This window comes from Coloeus monedula (genome assembly GCF_965178545.1).
Source record: "Coloeus monedula genome assembly, chromosome: 2".
Lineage (NCBI taxonomy): Eukaryota > Metazoa > Chordata > Aves > Passeriformes > Corvidae > Coloeus > Coloeus monedula.
The window spans coordinates 64,235,776-64,259,640 of NC_138782.1; the positions used below are offsets into that span (position 1 = coordinate 64,235,776).

General features: G+C 40.9%; 1 protein-coding gene across 6 annotated transcripts in view; it reads left to right on the plus strand.

The window, feature by feature from the left end:
- The first annotated feature begins 9,246 nt into the window (after positions 1–9,246).
- EPB41L2 (erythrocyte membrane protein band 4.1 like 2) overlaps positions 9,247–23,865 on the plus strand; it is a 108,530-nt gene continuing 93,911 nt past the window's right edge. For all 6 annotated transcript variants that reach the window (XM_082303252.1, XM_082303256.1, XM_082303254.1 and 3 more), the window contains exons 1-2: positions 9,247–9,320; positions 13,025–13,106. The gene's annotated coding sequence lies outside the window, so the exon portion shown is untranslated. The remainder of the gene's footprint in view (positions 9,321–13,024; positions 13,107–23,865) is intronic.

Here is a 23,865-nt window from a genome sequence, read left to right on the forward strand (position 1 = left end):
CCCAATATTGATATTCATTGTAATTTCTTCCTTCCAAGAAACAAAATGAATAATCCATATTGAAAAAAGAAGAGTGTGAAGCGTTTGGCTTTGTGTCAGGCAAATTTTACATTATCTGAAAATCAGGATATTCATTATTTTTTATGTAAGACATCACAGATGTTGCTTTTGTAATGCTAAAAAGTTACCTGAGGCAAAGACTTGAGATAGATGATTTTAAAGAGATCCGCTCTTTGTGAAGCACATTCTCCCCTCAGCAGTCTATAGGCTCTGGCAGTGGGTTAGTGCATTTTAAGTTTATTGACCTTTGTGAATACAGTACTTGAAAACTGCTAACAGGTTTCTTTGATAATCAATGCCAGTTGCAAAGCTGTTTGTTATCTATCCAATGGTTTTTCTTGAGCGTGATTATTAAAAAAGAGAATTACATCAGTGAAATTGAGAAGTTAAATTGATTAAAAAGGAAACATTCATTCCATTCTCCTTTGGAAAAGCAAAATGAAAAAGAGATGGATATTTTATCTGGATCTACATATCTGAACTACATATATCATAATGTAGGTTCACCACAGACCAAGAAAGTTTCTAATAGTCAACCCTGAGAAAAGATTGTATGGAATTCTATGCCCATATGGTAGCAGGGAAAAAAATCAAGCTAATTTGCTTCTCCAACTTATTTTGGTGTAAGCTCACAAAAGTAAAGTAGTTGATTCACACTGCTGGCCATATTTCAGTGTAAAACATACAGGATAAAATAGAGGCCTCTTTGCTCTCAAGAGAGGTTGATTAATAGTGATAGGGTGAAGCCAGATTTTGACCTTGGGTTTTTTTGTCACCATTAAGAGTCTTACATGGAATACTAAGAATTAGAAACTTCAACATAAGTACCAGTTTTTCTTTAAAACATGTTTTTCTGACATATTTTCTGACAGCAGCACATGAAGCCATTTCTTAAGCAGTTTGCTGTAAAGGTAGCTAAGCCTAACTGGCTGCATGGGAAATCTCTTGAGGGCAAAACTAGTTTCCAGTTCTGCAAACAGACATAAATATGGACTAGGTACCAAACTGTCTGAAGGACCAATCAATATAAATGTTAAAACCCAGTACAGGATAACTTGTCCATAGACAGGTTCTCTGAATCAACTGCGGTTGTAATATAGATGGGGCCCCACAAGCTATTCAAAGAAAACATTGCAAAAGCTGCTTGCCATTTAATGATTGCATTAACACCATTATCTACTATCTAATCAATGCTGTGATTGACAACTTTGCAAATCAGATTAGCTTTCAGTCTGCCTATGAGTATAGCGTGGCGAGGAATGGAAAATTGTGTGGGCACCAATTTGTGGAAAATGAAAAACATTCAAAGGTATGAAACAGAAAATCAGTGATATTGCAGATTACTTGTAACAACTGTACCCCAACATATACAAAGATCACTCCTGTGATTTTATTCACATCTTGCATCGCATCACTCCAATGTTGCTTGCATACAGTGAAGGGAAGTTCCCACCCAATGACATCATAGTTTGTCTTTGGCTACAGCCAGCTACATATTTTTAAAGAGGTCCTGTTTGTTCCATAACTGAACTCTTCACCTTTTGATTATATATTTTGGTGGGGGGGTTAAAAGGAAAAAGCCTGCTAGTAAATTTACTTGAACTTGGCATTCACAGTCTTAGATTTGGGTGGGCTGCATTCTCTCCTCCGGTTACACCCTACCTGAAATCCTTGTATGTTAAATCACTTGACTAGTTCAGTCTTAATGATTGGGTCATACTCTGGGAAGCAAGTTCAGAGATAGTGGAAATGTGTACTTACAAAAACACACATAATTGTAGAAAAATATGTGGATAAACTAAGAGGGGAACACTGAGACTGTGGAAAGAAAAAACCCCACAGTTATTTGGAAGAAAAAAATTATCTCTTAGTTGTGATGAAGTGTCACAAAACACGCATTATGTGCTACCCTTCCAGTGACACATTTTTATGAAGAAAAATGCCTCCCCCCCCCCCCCTCCCTGCTAATCAGGAAACTTTTAAGAATTTTTACATCTTAACACCAACCTTAATATTCCAGCTGCTACAAATGCATTCCCTATTAAAGACATGTATGAGGAAAAGATATTTCTGTAAATATCCGGATCTTCGTACCAGTGGAGTGTGCTATTGATAAGCATGAACTCTTGGAGAAGTTTTATGTCACAATCAAGTGAACTGGATTTACTATTACATTTACAGACACACAACTTCTGTGTTTTCCATAGTAGCAATCTCAAAGATGGGGTCAGCAGGCAATTTTCCAATGGTCTGAGGATAATTTATAGGATAAATAATGCTGCTTTCTTGCTTCCAGAGACTTGGAGGAGTAGCCAGGAAAAGAAAAGTCAGGAATCTTATTTAAGCACTTGGAATGGGACAGATATAAGTATCTTAACTGCCTCATGTATGCACTGTCCTCACAGAGAAAGCGAAGGCCAGAACCACAGTTAGGAAAGACTAAATATTTTCTTAACATTACTTTTCCATTGGAGCAGTTTCTGTGGTTGGCCCTGTTTGTTCCACAAATGAAACCGGAGGTGATCCATGCCACCAGTACTCTGGCCTGGGAAAGCTTGCTTTAAAAGATCTTCAGCACATATCCCAAAGAAGAGAAGCAGAGTGGATGCTGGATATGTTTTTTATTTTGAAAAAGTTATAGCTTTCAGGAAAACAGGCAAGTGGGTGGATATGGTATCAAATTTGTGGGTTTGCCCCTTTGCTAGAATTGTGAGAAGAAATGTGTAAGTACCATTGCTACTTGGGGATTTCTGGTGGTTGTTTTTTAGGCGGTGGGGGGGTTGCTGATTTGATTTTGTGCCTATGTTGTGAATTCCTATCTTTTTTGCCATTGTAAAGTTTCAAAACCTAGCAGGAAAATAGTCAGTGAGTGTTAGAAACTTAGAATTTTTGGTAAGTAAAGCAATCTTCTGTTCAAAACTCTTGCAGAAAATTGACTTCATTCCTTTACAAGTATTCTGGTCTCTATTGAAGCAGTGGTGCCAAGGCTCCCACTCAGTGGTGGGGTTAACATGGAACTCATCTAATTAACCAATGTCCTCTTCTCTTGTTGTGTGGTCTGTCACACTGCAGTAGGCAATGTCCAAAGCATTCTTAGTGAATGGTTCAGCTTCCTACCACAGGACACTGTGATACAAGAACTTACTCAAATAATCCTGGTGAGTCTGTTTCTACAAGGTGTTTAGTGATTTATACTGAGTTACAATCAGCCCCAGTTTCTTCGATCTTTGCTAAGTGGCAAGGTTTCCCACAGCTGGATCTCAGGCTCTTTAGCTGTGTCATTCTAGGAATATGTACAGTAAACACTACAATGGTGATGTAAATATTAATTTTACCATTGAGGATAATGGGACCAGGGTGGGACCTTAGCCTATTTGGCACAGCTGTCATGAGGCTCCAATATAAATAAAAAACATCCCTCCCAGCCTACATTTTCCCAATTCTATTTATCAGCCCCATTAAAATGCTTTTCAAATGTGATAATTATCCATAGCTTTTTTAAGCTAAGTGAGAGCCCTCTCTCACACAGCTTGGTGAAGACACAAGCTCTCTCCAACTGGAGTCCAGAATCTTTCATCACTGCTAAGTATATTAGAACCAGAAACATTTTAGACATATTAACAGAGATTGTATAGGAATTGAGAATTATCAGCTTTGCAACTGAAATCTCAGATATGGAAAAATCATGTTTTTAGTAAGTTAAAAAAGATACACATCCTTTGCTTCAGTTAAGATGCCTCTGGAGTCTCCGTTGGTTGGTGTGGTGCAGCTATGAAATAAGTAACTTATTTTCTTTCTTAATGGCTTTCATCCTCTACTTTTTTACCACACAATCATGGTTCAACTACATTTCTTTAGGCGTAACTGATTTTGAGCCCTAGTTGGCCTGCCAGGTTGGATCTTTCCATCTGTTGTGGATGTTTGCTCTACAAACAAAATCTAGGTCTTCAGCAACACTTGCCACTTACCCATGCCAATATTTGTTATCCGCTTCACTACCCAGTCGGTAGTGATGCCAAGCAGCAACATCAAGGGAGCACAGGCTTTTCACATCAGTAGTCACTTTGAACTACTAGTCGTTTTTTGCTGTTCAGGGGAATTTATGTTGTGGCTTTGATTTTGACACTTAACAATACTACAGAATCAAACAAATGGGCAATCTAAAGACAAAAGGAAAGTACAACTTATGGGTATTAATTTCACAACCAACATGGTATATTTCCCATGTGATTCTCTCCTCCCATCCCCCTCTTCCCCCAGCCCCCCCACCCCTTCTCTCTAGCTGAATGAAAAGTTTAAATTCATTGTGTTTATCTTACATCACATACTGCTTATCTTCTACATTTTTTGTTATTTTTCTTTAACACTCCAAACTCCACAACTTCTATTGCTATAAAAGGTGCAAAGGCCCTTAAGGTGTGCCTTTTCTTCCAGAGATAAAACCAGGCTTCTTTTCTTTAATGATATGTCCAACAGTGCACATCTACAGAGACATGTCCTAACTTGAGGCCAACCCTTAAGCCAGTACAGCAGTAACCAAGAAGAATCTTAGCAATTCAGAAGATGCGGTGATAGGAATGAGTCCTTTAACCAGCAGTGTCTGCAAGATCAGAATCTTACTAATTCCAACCCCCCACAATTACATTTATCAGCTTATAATCACCATATAAGAGCTGTCAGAGTGGGATTGCTGCATTTGTCCTCCCTGTCAGCACCACAGCTGGGGTGTGAGAAAACTCATGCCTTCACACTGCACCAATATAACTTGTCTCTTGTTTTGGGCTGTATCTGATGTGTCGAATCTGGGGCCAGAGAGAATCTGCTGCACTGTTCCACTGCCAGAAGCACAAAGCAGAATCACACATTAAAAAGTACCCAATTGGAAGGGGCATTCCTTGACCAGCAATCAAATGTAGTGGCAGCATCCACTCCTGTGATGCCAAAGGGTATCTTTCACATCATTCATGTGCATGAATTGTGTAACCTTGAGCTCCAGATGCTGCATACAAATGATATTACTGGGCACATGAACTCTCCTGTGACAACAAGTCGAAAATATTGTCCATGATAAGTGTCTTCATCAATTAAGCAGTTTATCACAGTAAAATTGCAGGTACAATGATCTTCTTTTCCTACTGCACATTTTTATGCTGTAGCACATTTTCTGTTAATTATGGAAGATATTTTCAGCCACTAATCCAATGCCTTGGAACCTTGCTGAACGCCAGTAGACTTGCCAGCAAACTAACCTCTGGGCAAAAAAAAAAAAACATTTCCTTTCCAGAAAGCAGCTTCTAGGAGAAGCTTGTTCCCATCTATAAGAAAATTTTATGGAAGAAGGAGAGACATTTTTTCAGGACCCATTTCCAGACCACTCAGGAATTTACTCATTAAAAACCACAATGATGTTGCTGAGTAACTGAAGTTAGTCACTAAATATAACTAACTAAATGTAACTAAAGCAGTTATATTATTTTACCAGGAATAGATTAGGCAGTTTTCTTGTGTTTACTTCAGCCATTTCTGGGATCTTTTCTTCATTCCTATTTTCTTCAAAATATCTAAAAAGGAGACATCTTTACATACAAGAAGGCATCATGAGTATTTTTCCTTATGTCTTGTTTTCTGTTAACATCAGAGAGTTTATAATTAGATATGGTATTTTTTCATTATTTTCTTCTCTAACAGACACTGCTCATAGTTGTGCCACCAGATTAATGTGGAGGCTACAGGATGAACATTATAGAAGTGTCATTTAGGTAATGCCAAGAAGCAAAGTGGCGCAAGAGTTGTGCAAACAGCCATTTTGACTACAGATTTATAGTCTATAGACAGCAGCTCCTACACTGCAGCCTTTCTATCTGTTAAACAGTGCGGAGGTTGTATCAGCACTTTAAAGAAATTTTGCATATTCAGTGCAACAACAGATTGGTAACAGTTCTTATCACTGTGGCACCTACACAAAATTTAGATACAAACTCAGAGGAGTGGAAAGGGGATCGACAAAAATATTTGAAACTACATTAATGGCTTTTCTCTAGTGCTAGTACAGCAGAGTACGTGTCCCAAAAATGTTGTTTTTTCCACCTGAATATGAGGAAAACCTTTACTGTGAGGGTGGTTGTGGAATTTCCCTCAATGGATATTCAAGAAATATCCTGTGCAATGTGCTCTAGGATGACCCTGCTAACCAGGGAGGTTGGATCAGATGACCCACTGTGGTCCCTTCGAACTTCACCCATTCTTTGAAAATCAGAGGACTATGAAAATCACCACCTGACATGCTGCATACAGAATGACACAGACTTCATTTAGTCACCCAGATGTTTCATTACTCTGCTTAAGAAATTGTCTACATCCTTCTCCTCTTTAGGACCTGTTTGTCCCACAATAAGAGTTCAGGAAAAGCACACACCAAAAAATGCATTAAATTTTATTTTGTTTAAAGAAAAGCAACATAGATTTTTAATTTAATGAAACTGCGAGGCCATTTACTTTTCCAAAACTGCAGATCAGAGAAGCAAAGTTTGTCATAAGGCAGAAGATTTCTCCAGAAAACAAATGGCCTAAAACCAGTGTGAGAAGAAACACAGATGTAAATAAAGCTCTGGGATTCTGAGCAGAGAGTCTTGCGGAGGAAAGAGGAAGAAAGAAGTTCCTTTGAAACCTTCCTGAATTTTCTAATCTAGGGAAAGTTCATTGCAGGCATTTCCACTGGTTTTAGCAACACTGGAAACCTTAATGAAGACAAGATTGTTGCAGGGGCAGTTGGTTTTAGTACTGTGTCAATTACGTTTGCTCAGCCCAATGGTATCAAATACTGGCAGCCACACAAGTACTGGCAATGACAGACAGCAGCTGGGATGGTGCAAACTTAGGAAGCCTCTGAAAGCAGCAGAGACCAAGTGTCTCCTGTTGCACCCGTAAGTTAAGTCTTTTACAGTATAGTTACTGTTTTTAGACATGCATGGGAAGCTGCTGTATTATTTTCTGGAGAAACTGGCACATATTCTACTATCATTCTTCATGCTTAGTGATATTAGAGCATCTGAGGAATGAATGAGGAAAGATCAGACACAGAGTTTTAGAGTCTGTTCTGCATATGGAAAGTATCTAGAGGTAAAACCCTAACCCATTAGTGCTGTGGTAATTGTAGCATCTGCTGTATCAAGTTAAAAAATGCAGTGACTGGTCTTCCCGAAAAAGAAAAATGATACTCCATCTCCTCTTTGAGAGAGTCAAAGGCTTTTTTAATGCTGTTTTTGAATTTGGAGCAAGAGATACTAAAAATAATTCATCACCTTTATTTAAATTATGCAATGTAATACATAAAACATGAAGATTACAACATCAAGCAGTATAGCTGGAACAAATTAAAACTGCTTGTGCATATGCATTATCATTCCTTCTTTTAATTACTGCTCCCTAACCTCTTTCAGTGGATGTAGAATGAACAATATGGAATTAAACACAGATATCTAATAGTGTCTGCTCTCTATTCATTGCTAACTCATTGCTTCTCAGTGCTTATATAATTTCCTTTAAGAGCATTCCTATGAGCTGCATGGTTGCATTTACTTCTGAAGCAGTAAGATTAAAAAAAAATATTAATCAGTGTCAAATAGGACTTGATTTCTTGATGTTGCGCATTATGAAATACATAGAATATTTATGGTGTATTGCCTGTTGGCTTATTTTTCACTAGTAAGCTACCCTAAACGAAACCTCAGCATCTTAAGATTGGCATTGTGAAAACACATCCCTCAACCTCTTCACAAAAAATCAGATTAAAACTATGTGTTACATGGCATCACACAGAGATTTTTGAGACAGAAAACTTGGTCTCTTACAATTTCTTCAGAATTCTGTAATGAACAGTCAGCAACCTCAGTCATGATCCTGTTCCCTGCCTTCTAATTTTCCTAGAAATTACACAGGGATTACATATAAAATGCTTCATTTTACTGTACAGCTCTGCTCCTAAGTAGAAAAATCTATTCTGCGCACTGCAAAAAAAGGCATGGCATGCCTTCATGCATGAAGGTTAGGTGAGAAGCCTGAAGTTAACTTTAGGTTATAATGCACGAAAGGGATGAACTTGTACAAGCCACATATATCATGTGCTGGATTTTGCAAAATCAGTATGACTGCACACAATGTAAATAATTTTCGGTTTCCACAGCACTTCCAGGGCCTGCAGCCTGTGCAGCACAGCAGCTGCCATGAGGTTAGTCATATGCAGTCCTTTCAGCAGTCAGCATCCACACACACATCCCAACACCTTCGGCAAGTGAAAGTCAACCCCCACTAGAAAATTCAGGTTGTAAGGCCTCTCACTTAACCTCCTGCGCAACAGCAAGGCCAGCTGCGTGGTCAGTCCAGGTTGCTCAGGAGCGTCTGTTTAGGAGTGGAAATCCCTGAGGAACCCACTCCCACGGCCCAGCTGTCCGCAGCATGAATAACTTTTTCCTTACACCCAGCCTGACGCTCTCATTTCACCTCACTCCCGTTGTCCCTCAGCAGGACACTGAAGCCCCTGGCTGCCTCTTCTCGACCAGGTCCCCACGAGTGCTGATTCCTTCCGCAGGCCGCGGCAGTCCCGACCCTCCACCTCCCTTCCCGCACGGGAGAGTCTCTCCGGCCCGGCCACCTCGGGGATCCCGCCGGGCTCCCGCTGGTGCAGCCGTTCCAACCGCGCGCGAGTGCCCGGGAGACGGCACCTGCAGAGGGCCGCGGAGAGCCGGGAGGAGTCACCGCCTCCCCTCCGCGCCCGCGCAGCTCGCGGTGCCGCAAGCGCTCATTCCGCTTGGAGACACCGCGGGATAGCGGCACCGCACCGCGCCCACGGCCGGCGCCCTGCTCGGACTCGCCCGGGGCCATGGCTCGACAGCGGTGCTGCCGGACAGCGTCTCTCTGTGCGATGCCCACGCTGAGGCGACGCTCCCGAAGCCCATCCCGGGCCCAGGCTACAGCCGCACCCCCGACGAGCAGCGGCCGCTGGAAACGGCCCAGGAAGAGCGGGCGGGGGCGAAACGCTTCCTGCGGAGATTGACGGCTGTGCCAGCCAACGGCGGCGCGGGGAGCGCAGGGGCGGGGCCAGGGCGGCCCGGCCGGGGAGGGCGCAGGGGCGGGGCGCGGGGGCGGGCGGGGCGCGGATTGGCCGGGGGGCGGGGCCGGCGGGGTTTTCTCCCGGGCTGGGCTGACGGCCGCGGCTGGGAACTTCGGGAGTGTGTGGGCGCCAGCGGCCGTTCGGGCGGCAGGTACCGGCGGGAGCGGAGCGGGACGGGACGGGAGCGGTCGCGGGGAAGCGCGACTTTCGCCCGCAGTGGGGAACAGGGGATAGCAGGGAGGAGGGGGCTGGGCAATCGTAGCGCTGTGGGGGACTGGCGGTGCGCTGGCGGCCGATTTGCCCCATATCCGTCGCCGTTTTCCGTGATCCGTTCCGCTTGCCGCGGGATGCGGAGGCTGCGAGCGGGGCCGGCCCGGCTCATCGGGTGGAGCTGCCCCCTCCCTTCTTCCTTCCCTCCTTGTGTGCCGGCCCCGAGCGGCGGCGGCGGGGCGGGTGGACGGGGGCTGTCAGCGCCGGGGCCGGCAGGGGGCGGCAGCGGCCCCGAGGACGCGCGTCCGGGGGCGGCGGGGGCGAGCGGCTCCGAGCTGCAGCCCCTCCGCCCCGGGCGGGCAGCGGAGCGGCCGGGGGGGCTGGCTCCTCCCTCCTTTTCCCGCAGCCTTGGGCACTGGTCCCAGCGAGGCGAGACGTGCGGGGCCGCTCCTCGCCGCTCGGTTCCAAGTCCCCCGCGGGGCTGCCGGCACGGGCAGCGCCCCGCCCGCCGCCTCCGGCCGCCCCCCGCGCCACCGGGACCCGCAGCTCGGGGCACCCCGGCCGGCGCTGCGCGGGCTCCCGCGGTCACTGCCGTGCCCGCATCTACCGCGCTCTTGAATCCCCCGCCTCTGGTCTGGGGCCAGAAAGAGCGGGGTGTTTTTCCCCGAAAACCTGTCCCGATGGCTGTCGGTGCCCTTCCCGCACCCGTCGCGTGAATGCTGCGTGAGGAGAGGCGGTTTCCTAGTTTTTTTCCTCCCGGAGCACCACTCCTCTCCTTCTGATAACTTCATCTGTTTGCATCTTGGGCTGTTCCTTTCTTTCAGCTGTGAAGTAGCTGCTGCAGAAAAATGAACTAAATAGGCCCCCGCACTGAGGCTGTTTATCAAGAATTAGATAGGGGGTGAAATCGAGGAAGACTTTAAATCCCTCATTTCCCTTCTCTTCAGGATTAGGGTAAAAATAAGTGTAGAATCCTCTCATATGCTTTGTGTCTGCTGTTTTAAAATAAGTCCCCCTTTCAAGATGTGATGACCTAGCCTCTGAGCATTATGCACTGCGATCTTTAAAAAAAAAAAAGATTTGTTATTTTTAAATTTTGGTCCAAAGTTCTTTTCCTATTATTGTTCTTTTGTAAGGCTTTGATTACAGTACTCTGAAGTATGAATGCACTCAAAAGAGCTATTAACACTGTGGTAACATTTTTTAGTGCAACATTCTTCCACAGGTAAAGATCCCACTGAGTTGAACTTAATCCCTTTTGATGTTAATAGTGTTGTGCACACGTGTATGACTAGAAGGATCGCTGACTGACATAAATGGAGTTGTTTTGAGGGTTTGTCAGTTTAATGATTATGATTTCCACCTTCTGAAATAAATCACTGCCAGAGAACAAGTAATAGCCAGCTAGAATAAACTTAGGTTAAGGTGCTTTGATACCAGCAGTTAGCAAGTAGTTGATTTGGTATGTTTTTTACTTCTTGTGAAGCTGTCCAAGACCCATTTTTCATTAAAATTATATCTATATTTGTTTTAAAGCACATGTATTGATTTGCTTAGCTTTATGGCCTCCTTTTCTGTCTGCTGTCACGGGTGCTTCCAGAGTGTTAGTGAAATGCAACAAGCACGAGTCTACAAAACTTAGCCTTCAGCAAATTCTTGTAAACTTCCATCTGTCCAGTCCTGTAGAAGTTGAAATGAGAAAACGCTTCTTTAAGAGAGATTGTCTAAAAGAAAAGCTGCATCCTTTGGCATCATGTTTTGAACAGCAGAAAAACCGAGTCCCTGAGCTGCAGAGCCAACCAGTTGTAGAACAGAAGCAGTTTCGTGGCACCCTGGGTTACGCAGGAGTGGCCCTGGAAGGGTGTTCAGCAGAAGCATTCTGCTTCAGCTGCTGAACTCCCTTACAACAAGTTTCCATTTCTGCTGGCCATGCTGCTTTCTGTCTGCTGTTGACCTCTTGGTGGGAAGTTGAGCCACTTTCTGTCGCTTAAATTGCAACATTCTGCTGAGTTTCATTACCTTTGGGCTTAGAAAATGACTTTGCCTTCAGTTTTTTCAGAGGTTATGGATCTCAAAGTTTCTATCAACAGTTTGTACCTGTGGCAGATGAGCTTGCATTGTAAAAATACTGTTTAAATGGCATAGACAAGACTTTCAAAACCATACGTATTCTCTCTGCATGTGTTGATAGTGGAGAAGAGGGGGAGTTCAAACTTTTTAACATCCAAGGCTGTGTGGCATAAACTTCCAGGCTTTGTTCATTTGGAAATAGACCTTTTGTTCTACTTTGATAATTTTCCAGTAACTTCAGTCAATTCATAAAAATTTTTAGATTCAAGGAGCAACAAAGGTAACATTCTGAAGCTAGTTTGGCTTCTTGATGTCTTAGTGGGGTTTCAATGACAACACTGAAGAGCTCTCATTCAGAGAGGGTAACCTGAAGAATAATTGTATTACTTCTAGTAGCCAGTATGAATATTCTGAATCAGTTTGTGAGTGTTGATATAGGCAGAATATTCATTTTTCATGGGACCAGCTCCTGAGTCATGCCTTTAAAGATGAGGAATGTGGGTCGTAGGTGGAGAATGGAGAAGTGTCTGGGAAGTGCAGACATGTAAAGAAGGTATTGTGGGTAGTGATAAATAATTTAGGCATATGCTCTCTTTAAGTTGATGTTCCAAAAAATCAAGCTAGGTTTATAAGCAACATTTAAAATATATGGCAAAGTAAAAATTTTTTTCTGTAGCTTGTGCTTATGGGGTTCCTTTTTGAACTGACATTTCCTTTTGGCATTAATCTGGGAAGCATGTTTTAGTACAAAAGATTGATCTATTTAAGGTTTAAAAAGGGAGGGAACAAAATAAAAGGATGGTAGGTATACCTGTAACATGGATGAGAGCTATGAAAGTATTTGCTGGCAGAAAAAGGATCTAAATGGTTTATATTTTTAATAATTGTGTTTGTAATGTGTAGTGCTACTCTATTGAAAGAGGAAGTTTTCTACATTTTAGTTTACTGTGTGTAAATTTCAGTAGGTTGAAAGTGATTTTACTGTTATAACATATTTGCCATAAGATATTTCTAAAGCAAGGTTGAATGCTTTCCTGAGGAAGATGTACTGAGTCAAACTGAGGTTTCATTCTGGAACTGGTCTTAAGTAGGGGAGAGTGAGAAGAGGGAAGGTGGGCTGTCTTCCTCATTGCAAGCAAAATTAACCCAAGAAAAGCAGTGTTGGAAAACTGTTCATTGTGTACTCACACTATGGCTGGACACAAGAAAGAGGATGGGAGCAAGAAAAGGGGATGTGGAAGCGTGTGATTGTTGTAGCCTGGGCTATACAAGAAGTCAAATTGCATTGTAAGGGGATATTTCTGGCCTTCTAATTTGAAAGTAAAGACTACTTTAAACTTTAAGAGTGTTAGACTTTAAAATAAACTGCTACCCTTCTATTTTTTTAAGAGACAAAATCAAAGTGCAAGCTGAATGACTGGGTATGGGGTTTCTTTCTCTTCCTATTTGTCAGGGTGTTCACATTTTTAAAATGTTTATCATTTTAGCACTGTTCAATTTCACTTATCTGGTTTTCTAATTTATTTGGTAGGTTAATTTTTTGGTGTAATTTGACTCTGAATTATTCCCTTACAGGCAAGGAAGATATTGTGCTGTTATCCAGTTGTCATAGTTGATTGCACTCTACAAATCTTCAATATTCCTACTGGAGTGAAAGGTAACTTGTGATTTATTTTTTTAGAGCAGTAGATTGACTGTATGAATTTACTAGATAGGCAAAATTCTGTGTTCTGTTTCATATTCTCAATTATTTTGGCTGTTGATGTGATAAATTTTCATGGCTTGAGCTGTCAGTTTTGTAATATTATGTAGGAAAGAACATCTTCATGATACAGCAAATATTTTGACTTCTACTTAAGAAGTTTGTGATGTACACCCTTCTGTGAAGGTAATTTTACTGGTAACTTATTTCCTCCATAGATTTCACCTTGTCTTTGAGAGCTTTGTAAAGATTTACAGACTAAGTGAAGGCCATATCAACAGAATATTGATTAATTACTATTGGGTAATCCAAAAATAGCTGTTCTGTTTGTCTAGTGAAATGAGAGAAATATGTTCCATGTATGGTATGAGATTATAGACTTATGTATACTGCAGGTGGGACAGCTCAGCAAGAATGCAGGCTTATTTATTTATTTTAACAGACTTTGGGGGGAAGAAGGTTTGTTTCAGTAGTATCTGATGTCTTAGTGGCACTATACAAATACTGCATTACAGCAGCTCTGTGAGTTGGTGTTGTAAAGGAGAATGTCAGATGCCAACCCTTTGCTGTGCATATCACAGCTGCCTTTGATGGCATAATGTTTCATGACTGGACTGAAGTATGGGATGCTTTGAAGGCCTGACTTAGTGAAGTTGGCCACTTGTGTAAAAACTGATTGGCTCTGCTGAATCTCAGAAGCAGGTAGTAGTATTTTGCTTTTGTGTTTCTTTGGTTGGATCCCTTTTTCTAAAGGAGATAAGGTACTACTACTGTCCATCTCTGTAGTGCTTTTATTAATACTAGTGTGGCTCTTCAGAGACTTCTTGTGAAGGAGAATTGCAGGAGGATCCTCTCTTCTAAAGCTGGTGACTTTTGTCAGTGTCTAGGGGGTTAACTGGGTGTTTTACTTGATATTGTATCTACCATGGTGCTGATATTTGTCTGTGTCATGATTTCTCCTCCCTGTATTCTTTCTGAAGGGTGTGATAAAGCCTGTCTTTTAGCTTACCTTGCTGTTACTAAGTCATGCAGCCTGTGTGCTCTGTAAGGTCATTGTTAGAAGATCTTGCCATTAAATAGTAAAATAGGGTTAGCTAAGGACAGTTTAAAGAGATCTGTGGATTGCCATAGTCCACTATGCTTGAATCTTCCCTTTTACTTCTAACATTGTCTGTGTGGTTTTCTGTTTGCAAAGCAGTAGTTCTGGAGAACTGTTTCGTAGCAAAAGATGTTCAGTGACCAGAAAATAAAAATAGACTAAAAAAAAAGCATGGAGTCTCTGAAAGATCAGTTTCATCTTAAATTGCTTGCACTGATGACAAAGCAGAGTTTAACCAAATATTTATTGTTGAAATCACTCTCTAATTAGTAGTGTTGTACAGCTAAATGTAACACCAGATTTTACTGTAATTTGCTGCTATCCAATTACTGTGGCTAGAGAAGTATAGACTGTAACTGTGGTATTCTTTATAGTGGCCTGGATAAGAATTTGACTACAACGTTTTAAGAATGTAGAATGTTATTAAGAGTATGAAAAGCTTCAGTATGTATTTAAAATGCATGATGTGCTCTCTTACCACAATGGAAAATTAGAACAGCTTTTTCTAACTTGAAGTACTCAGTTGTCCTGTGTATGGGATTTAAAATATATATTCTTAATTCAAGTTTTTGAATTCATACTAGGCAGACCTTTGAATTCTAACTGATTCAGCATGTATCCTCCTACTTCTGAAAATCAAACCAAAATTAAAATCTGGTGATAAAAATGTGCTTGGGTTTCATATTCGTTGAAACATTTTTATTGCTTCCAGCAACTCACAAAAGCAGGGATTCATCAATCAAATATGTCAGAAGTATGTCCTGCAAACTTCTTTGAACATTTCAGTTTTGGATCTGAAAGTTTCAATTTCCAAATACAGTGTTTTGTACTTTGTAGACATTATTTGTAAACAATCGATTTGCTGTTTCCTTAGCTGAAAGAAGCTGTTTCATCCCATTTGGTTTTTCCTTTTGAAGTTGTACTTAAAAGCTGTGTTTAAATAATTCTGTAACTGCTGCTGTTTCATCATCAAGTAATTAAAGAAATATGCCCTGTATAGCACTGATTTTCTGTTAGAGAACTGAATCCTTTTTCTTGTATGGCTTTTTTTGGGTACTTTTCCTGGTAGGGTATTTAATTATTTGACCATGAGTCTGAAATAAACTCAGTGTCTGGAGGGAAGGAGGTAGAGGGAGGGCAGAGTGGGAAACCCACAACCAGAACCAAAGAATGTTGAGGCATTAAATTAATTTGTAAGTCCATGTTTGGTCTTATGGCTGCCTTGTCCCCTCTGTAGACAACATTTGTCAAAGATCATAGTATATTATGGTTAGAGGCAGCTGCTTGAATCAAGGCTGGGATTGCTACATATCGATGTTACTGCTCCTTCTTTACAAACCCCAGTTGTAAGTGATTTTGGTATTAAACCTGTTTTGAACCTCTAATTATCTCATTAGTTAACTTAAGCTGTTGGGTATTTGGCCTCACTTTCACAGTGTGCTTTCTTGACTTTGTGTGTGTGCTTGAGGATATATTACAGAGAGCAATTAATGCTTAATGAAATTTGTGCACTTACAGATTTATTTTTCCTTCCTCACCCCTCCCTGGCCCCTGTTATTTGTTTATACTGAGACCACTGTATTTCCGAGCATGCTGAAATATTTTCATTCTGAAGGGTAAGACATGTTTCTGAAGGCTGAAATTTCATAATCTCCAGATTTAAAAGGTAAAGTAAAACACATAGTATATTAAAACATTGCAGGTTTTTTTTTACTTCTGGATTTAGTCCCAGTGACGTTTCAGAAAGTAAGGATGCTATTTAAGTGTCATAGCATAACTAGAGAATAATGACTTAGTGTTGAGGCTGAATAGTTGAGGGTTTTTTGGGGAAAAGTTTGCACTGTTACCAGCACATTCTTCTTGTACTGTAGAAGAAATTAATGTATGTAAACATGAAGTTAGGAATACTACAGCCCTGTGTTGTAGGTAAAAACATTCTTGGAGGAAAGGTGCCTTTTCCATAGAAATGCTCTGTAAAGTGAGCTCTGTTGAAAGAGAGTTCTATGTTTAAAAACTAAATCCAAAACAAAAATGAAATTGTGCTGCAGAACATAGTAATAAATGACAGTGTTCTGACTTGGAGAGTGGCAGGGTGATGTGGTCAGTCTAGTTTTAAGAAACCACATATATAACATTGCTGCCCCCTTCATACCACCTCATATGCCCACTGATTTTAGCAAATTTAGTAAAAAGTACATGACCCTACATTCTGTTTTCTTCCTTAGACCATTACAAGGTCAGTAATCCAAACAGAATATTTGCAGTCTTAACTAGAGATCAGGTATTAAATGTGAGACAGTTACCACTGAAGGAAGAGTTTGTACAACTTTAGCCTTGATATGAAAGGATGACTCTAGAAGCTGCTTTACTTCTTGTCTCTAGTGTATTCTGGACTTCTGTTCCTTTTGTTTCAAAAAGCATTATGAAGCTTTATAAAAACATCCACACATTAGCTGAAGTATATTTTGCCTGAGCTGATTTGTTTGAAAATCTAAGAAATCCAACTCTTTGTCCTGAGGAATCATGAGATTTGATACACTGTCCTAAGAATTAAGAGTGTTATTTACTGCTTGCAATTGGATTTTTAAAGGCTAGTGTCAAAAAGGCAAAATATGTTTCCAGTATATTGGGAGCAAATTTGCTTCGACATTTTTTTGCCTTGATTAAAAATGCAGCTTTTTTGCATTTTTTTAGACCTTCTTCTCAGTTTCCCTGATTTTTAATTTAAAAAAAAATTCTTAAATTGTATTCCAAGGCAACACCTACTATAAGTGTGGTTGTCTTACCATAAAATTACTTAGTGGTGGTACATCATGTCTTGGATAAAGGGCAAGACATGTGCCGTATGTAGCATGTTAACACTTTGGAATGGGACTAGATGTTTAAACTAGTGTTTATTGGGTGAACTGTTTAGTCACTGTCATGAGGCCTAATTTTCTGGCTTGAAACATCTTGTCTCCATAAACTGTTGAAGGATGTGGGAAGATTTATTTGCCTGGTGAAGTTACTTGCAAAAAGGCTAGTATGTTGTGGTCCACATATTAAGCTGATTGAAGTCAAAATCAACCTGCTTCATTCTTTTACTGCTCTATGATCTTTGCTTGCTGGTAAAGGATGCTCATTAAAAAAAAAAAAAATCTGTGGATCCTTACTGTTCAAAAGCTCACAAGGATGTTCTTGTTTTACTCATATTTAACACAAATCAGTTTTTCTTTAATGGTTTTGGTTAAATGTTTTAAGACTTGAAGTAGTTATGCTACAGAGATTTTTCTGCACATGTTATTTTTAAAATTCTAAGTGGGTTTTCATGTTGTATGAAGGGTTAACAACAGTACATGACTCTTGCTAGAAGGCTCAGTATGTAAGCAGTTAAACTAACAGCTCAAGACACAACAAGTGATTTTATATTCTGTGACTATTTTTAGATCCTTGGTTATGTCAAGAAGGTAAAAGCATAAGCACTTATTTGGGAAAAATGTGGGTTTTTTCTGTCTGATTCATTTTGGGTGTTTGGTGATGGGTGTTTTTTTTCCTTCTTTCGCCTGCCTGTCTAATACTTTTTCAGGTAACTCAGGCAGTATGTTTATATGTGTGCCCTGGTAGACTGATCGTGAAGGTAGCAACTCAAATTAAAGGAAAATAAAGTTAAGAGATCCTATTTAATGTAACTTTATTAGTTGCTTAAAAGTGGCTTCTGTAGCTTCTCAAATCTTGCTTGTTCTTTCATCATACTCCTGTTTTTCAGTATAAAATGGAATAAAGATGATCCCTCTGTTTTTGAGAAATAAAGTTGGTTTGTGTGGATGTTTTCTTATGGATATGGAATTTTTGATTTCTTTCAGAGAACAGCAGCTTCTGCTGACTGGTTTTCAGGTTAAGCCTCCCACCAGTTTGTTGTAACCAGTCTCTAATCTCCTGTTATCTCTATTGGCACTATATGTGATTGTGGGGAGACTGTGGGACAGCACTGAGGCATCCTGAAGAAGGTTTAGGAATGAAATTTCCCAATTTAGTGTTCCCATTGGAAAACTCCAAACCATGTGCTGCTCACTTACTTCCCTGCCCCCGTCCCTTTCCCCTGCAGTGGGATAGAGAGGAGACTTGGAAGCATAAAAGGTAGAGATTGTGGGTTGAGATAAGAGCAATTTACTCGTAATAGTGATGAAATAAGAAAATGAGCAGTAACAGCAACAATATTAATAACCGAGTGTACAAGGGAGGTGGATGATTCACATGTGAGTGCTCCCTACATGGAGCCTGGTGAATACCTGACTACACTGCCCCACTACATGATGTAGAAGGGACTCCTTCCCCTGTCCCCAGAAAATGATGTGAGGTGGTATAGAATAATCTTTACCTCCTGGCCATGCTTGGCTACTGTAAAAATTAACCCTGTCCTCCCCTTAGTCTATACCATTTATGTCATGCCCAAATCCTACACCTGCCAACTATATATGTGTATATATATACACACAAGCATAGGTATCAGTTCAGTAGTCAGTGGCTGTCCCTCCAGGATGTCTGTTGACTTAATTTGGTCTATGACTTCAGCCTCTATATGTTCTGAATGTCTTCCAGGGCAGGAGGGCTGGTGTGCTGCCTGCTGCTTTCAAGCTACATCAGGAGCTTATAACTAGTGTATGTGGAGCAGACCATACTCATTGCCCATGATAGTTATAGCATACAGTGGCAGTGTCATTCAGCAGCCAGTACTATAACATTCAATGTTACAGACTGTTCTTACCCAAAAATCAAATCCCTTTGAGGTACACATTCTGTTTCCCCACCTCTCTGCATTACTCACCAACTGCCACCAGGTCCTTGAACAAAAGCAGTCCCATGGATGGGTTTGTCTTTGCTTCAGACAGGACTAATCCAAACTCATATTCCTCAAATGCACCACGGAGACTTTATCCCCTTCTGTGGTATGTGGGGGTTTTGGCTGGGTGGGACCAGCTCGATTGGTGGAGGCCCTGGTGTTAACTAAACCAGGCAGCCTTTGCTAAGTGTAGATTCCAGTGTTTGAAGGCCCTGTCACCCACTGCTTTCAATTTGGTTTCTAACAGCCCATTGTACTGTTCAGTTTTCCCAGAGGCTGGTGCATGCTAGGGAATAGGATACAACCATTCAATCCTGTGCTCTCTGGCCCTGGTGCCTGTAAGACTATTTTTGAAGTGAGTCCTGTTGTCCAACTCAGTTCTCTCAGGGGTGCCATGTTGCCACAGGACCTGCTTTTCAAGGCCCAAGATGCTGTTTTGGGCAGTAGCATGAGGTACAGGGTCTGTATCTAGCCCTCCAGGGGTTGTTTCCACCATTGTAAGCGTGTAGCACTTGCCTTGATGTGTTTTCAGCAGTGTGATGTAATCATCTGCTGGGCCTCCCCATAGCTACATTTCAGCCATAGTCCACCATACCACAGAGGCCTTACCCACTTGGCCTGCTTGATCGCAGCCTATATTTCACAGTTATGGATAACCTGGGGTCTCATATCCATGGTTAAGTCCACCTCTTGATCACAAGCCCATCTGTGTGTTGCATCGCTTCCCTGATGACATGAGGCGTGAAAGGTCCACTGAGCCAGAATTTATTCCCCTTTATCTTGCCAGTCCAGAGACACCTGAGACACTTTAATCTCGGCAGCTTGATCCATCTGATCATTGTTGCAATGTTCTTTGGTAGCCCAACTCTTGAGTATGTGTGCATCTACATGACATACTTTTACGGCCAACTTCTTTACCTAGGCAATGATGTCTTGCCACATTTTATCAGCCCAGATGGGTTTCTCCTCTGTGCTGCCAACTGACCTTTTTCCATCGGTCCAGCCAACCCTGGATCATTTGCTGCCATGCATGAGTCAGTGTAGAGGTAGAGCACTGGCTATTTCTCTTTCAGAAATATCTAAAACCAGCTGGATGGCTTTCAGCTCTGCACCCTGGCTTGATTCACTTTGTTCCTCAATAGCTACTGCAGCTCGTTGTGTAGGACTTCATAGGGCAGCTTTCCATTTTCAGTGTGTGGAAGGAACTGTCAGTAAAGAGGGTGTATTGCTTTTCATTTTCTGGTAGTTGATTATATGGTAGGGCCTCTTCAGCATCTGTTACATTCTCCTTTGAGGATGATAGTCTGAAATTTTTGCCTTCATGCAAGTTCGTGCTGACTTCCAAGGTGCCTGGGTCATTGGGGCTTCCTATCTGAGCTTACTGTGGGATCAACACAACCTGCCTACTCTAGGTTATGTCAGTGGCATGATGTGTGGCAGGGACTTCCCCGTTGAACAACCAGCCCAGTGTTGGCAGTTGGGGGTGCCAGAAGAAGATGTACTTCAGTGCCAGTCACTACTGAGACAGCTCAAACTCCTTCATAAACTTCTGGTATGTCAGTTGGGGTGTAACAGGCCTGGGATCCTTTGCATCTCCGACTGCAGAAATCATGGGGCTATCCTTGAGTTTTCCTGGGTGCTTTTTCCAGAGACTCCAGGAAGGACCTTTCTCCCTGGCTACAGTGTAAAGCACATTTTTCACATCTTGTCCTTTCCTGACTGACCCAAGAGCTACTGCATGAACAATCTCCTGTTTAATTTGTTCAAAAGCTTGTTGTTGTTCAGGACCCTACTTGAAATCATTCTTTTTCTGGGTCACTTGATTGAGAGGATTTACAATCTGACTGTAATCTGGAATATGCATCCTCCAAAAACCCACAGTGCTTCAGAAAGCTTGTGTTTCCTTCCTGCTGCTTGGTGGGGACTTGGCTACTATTTTGTTGACCACATCATTGGCATCTGACAATGTCCATCTTGCTGTTCTACTCTTAAAAACTACTTTCCTGGATGCTTCAGGAGCTATCAAATAGTATTATTTGATGGTTCAAGTATGTAACTGGTACTTGAAAAGCTGTGTGGAAATTATTTCACCAAAGTTTTTGGGTGTTGTAGAGGCTTGAGTAACTTTCTTGCATGACAGAACAGTTAGCTTGGTTTTTATCCAGAAACAAAGTTGGAAAGTTTTGCAGTGTATATGTCTTTAATAAAATTAAAAAGAAACAAAATCACAGAATAGCAACTTTGTCATCTGTCAAAGCAAAGCTTCACAAGTTTTAAATATTCTTACTAGAACAGCAAGATTCTGCTATAATGGGAATTCCACCTGTACTGTTTTTCTAGTTGTTTGCTATTATTAGAGTATTAGCACTTTTTAAAATAAAGGACAATTCTGCCATTAGATTTTTTGTAAGCCTAAAGTCATAATTATTTCAATTTTTCATTAACATAAAGTAAAATTACAGAATTTTTTCTTTAAACATATGTTTGCAGAGCATTATTAGCCTGAAATGGTATGTAAATTATGACAGCATGGAGGGAAAATGTACCACTGTGTAGGAGTGAATTGAAACTGGAGATATTTGGGACATTTTGACTATGATTCATTATTTCTTTGTCTGGTTTGGAGAGCTTAGAGTGTGGCTTTTGTACCTTTGATCATGTCTATCTTGTATGGGAAAACATTTGAATGGCAAATTCAGTCACTAACTATATAGTAATTCTTTTTTCTTCAATACTAAATTTGAGCTAATTGAAATAGTGATGGCAGCTCTGTGTCCATGGATCATGCAAGGCCAATGCTTTTGAACTATTTGCTTCTACTGTGGAACCTTTAAAAAGAAGAATGCACTTAGGAGGCTGAGTATCTCTAGTCTGTATGGAGGTTGTGTTAAGCAACAGAAGTTGGATTTTTATTTTCAGCAGTAGGTGTACTGTTGTATGGTTTCTTTTCCCTCTCCTCCATTTCAGTTTATGCTGTAAAGGTGTGGTTCACTGTATTTTTTCTCCCCTTCATCCTTTCAGCTGCAAACAAGCCCTTTGTAACTTCTTCTCCCCACTTCATTTTCTTCTGTTCTGTCTTTTTTGGTCTCCCCTTGAATTAAAATAATTTACATTTACAAAATAATTTATAGGACTTTACAAAGTCCTGTGCTGCTGAAGAATTGAAGATGGCTTTTGTCCTGCTAGTCATCGCTGAAGAAACATTTGTAGTGAGTCGAGAGTGGTCTGATGGTTACATGCTGTGAAGTTATGCAAAACTTTTTGTCTCTGATGAGAGCAGTAGAATGTAGAAACTTGATCCACAGCTGGATTTTTAAAATGCTACACTATTTTGGTATGGAAGGCTTCTTGTTGCTCTATGTGAAAGTGATCACATTCAGGGCTTTAGCTGAAATTGAAGCAGTCACCTCAGAATACTTTCATTAAAAATAGGCAACATAGCTATTGCTGCAATGAGATAATCTAATACAGGCCTTACATCAACATGATTGCAACATAAAGACCCTTACGTAGAACCAGGCGAAGCTGACTATGCTCATATATTCAGCCAGTGCTTCTGACCTTTCCTTCTGAAAACAGCTGTTGCTCTTTTCACCCGCCTAGGCTAAGGGAGATGCCTGGTTGGCTATTAAGGTGTATCTTCCTTTGCATGAAAAACCTTTCAATTTACTGACCTGTCGTTGTACTTGAAAAGCACTGCCATAGGCTACACTTACTTTTCAATAGCGTGCATCAATTCGCATGACAGAACTGTCTTTGCTGATACCCTGAAGGGCTGGTAATTCTGCAAAGGGCTAAAATACTCTGCAAGAGTTTTACCTCTAATTCAGTGCTTTTCAGCCAAGAGTACTATATTCCGTTTTCAAGTGTGATCCACTGATTTGATTGCAGTTACTTTTTGGAATAATTTTTATGCTTTGTTATGTTGCTGCTTTTCTTCAAAACAGACTTGCAAATTTTAATGTAGAAGTTTTGAAGAACTGAACAGAAAGATCAAACTCTTCAAACTCTTACCTTGCTGCTGCACAGGCAGAAGTGATAGCAAGGAAAAAGTCACTGCATGTAGAGTGCATTGTTACAAAGATCCTGGGCTTTGACATCCACTAACTTTCCATTTCTGATTGCTAAAGAGGGCTTAACTTTTGGGGTGATAACTAAGAGAAAAGGAGGAATCTAAAGTAGCCTTTTTTTTCCCTAAGTCACCTATGTTTTTTGTTCTGCAGCCTTTGGTATCCTGTTAGGATAAGCTGTACTTATTCCACCTAATGGGTTAATGCTGGTAGTCTTTTTCTCTCACAGCTGGTGGGCTTTCTGGCTGTTTTTTGAGCTTCATAGTGCAAGTGGTGATATTTAAAGATCTGACTAGGAGCTAATAGAGAAAGCGAGAAGTAATCAGACTTGCAGTCTGAAGTAACGCAGCATTGCTATGGGTTTGTGGTCGCAAGACATTTGAGGCAGCGTAGCAATGTGTGATCAGTAAAATACTGATCTGTTTCCTGTGAATATTTTTTATTTCCTCTTAATATAGGGGGGATTTTGACTTAGGCATTTAACTTGGTGTATAAAATGAAAAAATTTCTGAAACATCTTTGCTGATTGTTGTTGATATTGACTTAATACTCCTGTTTTTCTTATACAGTATTTAATGAGTAGAATTAATCTCTTCTGATTATATTATCATTGCCTACACTAATACCATCTTTTTAAATCGACCTCTCAGTTAAAGAAGTTCTTGCATCAAAATTGTTAGTTATAGTGATTTTCTAGAATCATTACTAGCAGTTCACACGAGGGAG